General features: G+C 46.0%; 1 protein-coding gene across 1 annotated transcript in view; it reads right to left on the reverse strand.

Moving 5' to 3' along the window:
- The window catches only part of nfia (nuclear factor I/A), a 121,011-nt gene that overhangs the window by 107,966 nt on the left and 8,045 nt on the right, over nucleotides 1–5,000 (reverse strand). The gene's annotated exons all lie outside the window — the stretch shown is intronic.

Below are 5,000 nucleotides of genomic sequence, written 5' to 3' on the forward strand. Positions count from 1 at the left end.
GGTGCTCTTTACTCTTCTCATGCTTTTCAAAAGCTGGATGACTGACATTTTTTCGTCCCTCTATAAAAGGTGCTGCTTTTATCCGTGAGATTGGGATTTTCACGGCACATTTTGCACCACATCTCTGTGCGGTTGTCATCTGTTTGGAGCCAGGCTACTTCCTGCAGCCACGTTTCCACGAATACACATTTTTTATGCACAAACCCCAATTCCAATGAAGTTGGGACGTTGTGTAAAACATTAATAAAAACAGAACACAATGATTTGCAAATCCTTTTCGACCTATATTCAATTGAATACACTACAAAGACAAGATATTTAATGTCCGAACTGATAAACTTTATTGTCTTTTCAAATATTCACTCGTTTTGAATTTGACGCCTGCAACACGTTCCAAAGAAGCTGGGACAGGGGCAACAAAAGACTGGGAAAGTTGAGGAATGCTCAAAAAACACCTGTGTGGAACATTCCACAGGTGAACAGGTTAACTGGGAACAGGGGAGTGTCATGATTGGGTAGAAAAGGAGCATCCCTGAGAGGCTCAATCGTTCACAAGCAAGGATGGGGCGAGGTTCACCACTTTGTGAACAACTGTGTGAGCAAACAGTCCATCAGTTTAAGAACAACGTTTCTCAACGTACAACTGCAAGGAATTTAGGGATTTCATCACCTCCAGTCCATAATATCATCACAAGATTCCGAGAATCCGGAGAAATCTCTGCACGTAAGCCGCAAGGCCCAAAACCACCATTGAATGCCCGTGACCTTCGACCCCTCAGGCGGCACTGCATTAAAAACCGACATCATTGTGTAAAGGATATGACCACGTGGGCTCAGGAGCACTTGGGAAAACCATGGTCAGTTAACACAGTTCGTCACTACATCTACAAGTGCAAGTTAAAACTCTACCATGCAAAGCCAAAGCCAGATATCAACACCACCCAGAAACACCACCGGCTTCTCTGGCCCGAGCTCATCTGAGATGGACTGACCCAAAGTGGACAAGTGTGCTGTGGTCTGACCAGTCCACATTTCACATTGTTTTTGGAAATCATGGACGTGGTGTCCTCCGGGCTACAGAGGAAAAGGACCATCCAGATTGTTATCAGAGCAAAGTTCAAAAGCCAGCATCTGTGATGGTATGGGGGGTGTTAGTGCCCATGGCATCATGGGTAACTTGCACATCTGTGAAGGCACCATTAATGCTGAAAGGTACATACAGGTTTTGGAGCAACATATGCTGCCATCCAAGTGACATCTTTTTCAGAGACGTCCCTGCTTATTTCAGCAAGACAATGCCAAGCCACATTCTGCACGTGTTACACCAGCGAGGCTTCGTAGTAAAAGAGTGCGGGTACTGGACTGGCCTGCCTGCGGTCCAGACCTGTCTCCCGTTGAACATGTGTGGCGCATCATGAAGCGCACAATACGACAACGGAGACCCCGGACTGTTGAGCAACTGAAGTCGTACATCAGCAAGAATGGGAAAGAATTCCACCTACAAAGCTTCAACAGTTAGTGTCCTCAGTTCCCAAATGCTTATTGAGTGTTGTTAAAAGGAAAGGTGGTGTAACACAATGGTGAACATGCCCCTGTCCCAGCTGCTCTGGAACGTGTTGCAGGCATCAAATTCAACATGAGGGAATATTTGCAAAAAAACAATAAAGTTTATCAGTTTAAATAAAGTTTATCAGTTTGAACACATCTTGTCTTTGTAGTGTATTCTACTGAATATAGGTGGAAAAGGATTTGCACATCATTGTATTCTGTTTTTATTCACGTTTTACACAACGTCCCAACTTCATTGGAATTGGGGTTTGTATAGGTTCAGTCTGGCATTTCTTTGGAGGTGGTGCAACACCAAAGTAATTACTTACTGCAGCTTGCTTCTTGGACATTTTGATGAATGGAAGAAAATCCTAAAACCAGAGGAAGAATGTAACATTAAGCTAGTTGTAACGCAAGCTAACTATTTGCTGGAGCTCAAGGTTTAACAGTTAACCTTGCTAACTTGGAAAAAAAAACGCATCCACTTAATCAAGAACGAAGGCTAAAGGGCGTCCGGGTAGCGTGGCGGTCTATTCCATTGCCTACCAACATGGGGATCTCCGGTTCGAATCCCTGTGTTACCTCCGGCTTGGTCGGGCATTCCTACAGACACAATTGGCTGTGTCTGTGGGTGGGAAGTCGGATGTGGGTACATTCTCAAAGCAAACATCGCATCTGTGGTGCTCTTTCGTGACATGAAACCATACTGCTGCTCTCTAATCGTCACCTCTCCTCTTAACCTAGCTTCTATTACTCTTTCCCAAATCTTCATGCTGTGGCTGATCCAACTTTATACCTCTGTAGTTGCTACAGTTCTGCACATCACCCTTGTTCCTGAAAATCGGTACCAGTATGCTTCTTCTCCACTCCTCAGGCATCCTCTCACTTTCCAAGACTGTGTTAAACAATCTAGTTAAAAACCCCACTGCCATCTCTCCTAAACATCTCCATGCCTCCACATGTGCACCTCTGATGATAATGTCCATTAAATATGTGAAGACCAAATGGAGACTTTTACAAAAACCTTAAGCATTATGAAGAAAATATTCACTAGCACTAAACAGCTTTTGCAGCCTTTGGAAACGAAGGATGTTGATGTCAGATACAGATTTGCCACAGACGAGGCTCTAAATCATCCATTTATTTTTGCATCAAGATGAGGTTTTTAAAGGAACCCCATCCTGATGGGATTTGATCACATACATGAGGCTTGTGGTTCAGAGACTTTACTACACAAAACAGGAACTTTCAACTGAGCATATCTGATTGGTCAAAGACATTCAAGCATATTGTTCTAAATCAGATAATCTACTTTCCAGATGCGCAATCTTCACATCTTTCTCTTCGTTTTGCTTCCTTGATTTCCTATATCGTGTCCATTAAAAGTGTCTTGTTTATTTGTCATAGCTTCCATTTGGTGTCCCATCAACTCCACCGATTTCCTTAATTCCTTTTTCGATCTTTTTTAATTCTTCGATGTCTCTTTTCATAGCCATTCTGCCGCACCCTTTCTACCACCACCAGGCTTGCCCCTCTTGCAGTCCTCACTGCGGCCTACTTACTCGGTTAGCTGTAAGCTATCTCGCTGGTAAGCTAACCTAAACCACTTAGAATCAACAACATTGCAGACAAAGTCCGAAAAGTTAACTCGATGTGCAGCAGGAGGTGAGTTTAAATTGGTCTTAGAATAATACAACAAATGTCAAATAAATGTCAAATGGTGAGACAGCTCTTACGACTTGCTGCCTACTCTGCCATTCGCCAAACCAGAAGTGGTTTGTTGGAAGTGTAAGACATGTTTCCAACCATGCTAATGACTCCCATAATGCTCCGTTAGCTGTGCGTGTTGTTCGTTGCTATGGTAACACTTGATAACCAGACCGAGAAAGAGAAGGCTGTTAGCTTGGAGGAAACTGTTGTATCGCTGACATGTTGGTAACATGTTTGTTACCTAAATACGTGTCTGCAAGTACGTACAAACTAACACAGATGAATTTGCATATGCTGATTCTAGCTGATGTCTGAAGTCTCTTCTGCCTGACACCACAGGACCAATCACACACCAGACCCGCACGTTCACATTCATCCACTTTGGACAGCATTTTGGGAAGGCTTCGTTCTCGGTGACTGAAAATGGCGGCATTGTGTGTATGGCAGGAGTAAGATAAATATATGTTAGTCTAGATGTACTCTTAGAAACACTATTTGACAGGGGGCATCCGGGTAGCGTAGCAGTCTATTCCGTTGCCTACCAACACGGGGCTCACCGGTTCGAATCCCCGTGTTACCTCCAGCTTGGTCGGGCGTCCCTACAGACACAATTGGCCGTGTCTGTGGGTGGGAAGTCGGATGTGGGTATGTGTTCTGGTTGCTGCACTAGCACCTCCTCTGGACAGTCGGGGTGCCTGTTCAGGGGGGAGGAGGAACTGGGGGGAATAGCGTGATCTTCCCATGCGCTACGTCCCCCTGGTGAAACTCCTCACTGTCAGGTGAAAAGAAGCAGCTGGTGACTCCACATGTATTGGAGGAGGCATGTGGTAGTCTGCAGCCCTCCCCGGATCGGCAGAGGGGGTGGAATAGCGACTGGGATGGCTCGGAAGAGTGGGGTAATTGGCCAAGCACAATTGGGGAGAAAAAAGGGGGGGGGGATGGCGGCATAGTGTGTATGGCAGGAGAATGATGTTTTCAAGTTTATCCATGTTCATGTGGATGCACTGTTAGAAACCCTATCTGACTGTATGAGAAGCTGCTGGATAACAAATGATCCAGAAGGACCACCTGTTACTTGTCTACACAAACAGCCAACATGAGTTCATCTAAAACATCCTCGTTCTGTTGCACTACGCAAGGTAAACATGACGGAAAAGCAGTTTTCCATCTCCATTTCATGTGTGCTTACTGTTGCGGCTCAGACATTTGACTTTCATGTGAGTTTATGGATGTTTTACTGGCAGGTTTCTGGACTGACCACTATGAGCGACTGACACACTGGTTGGCTGTGTGTGTGGTTTTGGCTTTGTGGGAGTGAAGAAAGAAAGAACGAACTAGATTTTTTTTTGTGGATTTTTTCTCCTTTTTCTCCCCAACTGTACTTGGCCAATCACCCAACTCTTCCGAGTCGTCCCGGTTGCTTTTCCACCTCCTCTGCCGATCCAGGAAGGGCTGCAGACTACCAGGTGCCTCCTCCGACACATGTGGAGTCACCAGCCGCTTCTTTTCACTTGATAGTGAGGAGTGTCACCAGGGGGACGGAGCACGTGGGATGATCACCCCATTCCCCCGAGTTCCCCCTCCCCCCCAACAGGCGCCCTGACCGACCAGAGGAGGCGCTAGTGCAGCGACCAGGACACACACCCACATCCGGCTTCCCACCTGCAGACACGGCCAAGTGTGTCTGTAGGGACGCCTGACCAAGCCGGAGGTAACACGGGGATTTGAACCGGCGATCCCTG

This window comes from Lampris incognitus, chromosome 3 (assembly GCF_029633865.1).
Source record: "Lampris incognitus isolate fLamInc1 chromosome 3, fLamInc1.hap2, whole genome shotgun sequence".
NCBI lineage: Eukaryota > Metazoa > Chordata > Actinopteri > Lampriformes > Lampridae > Lampris > Lampris incognitus.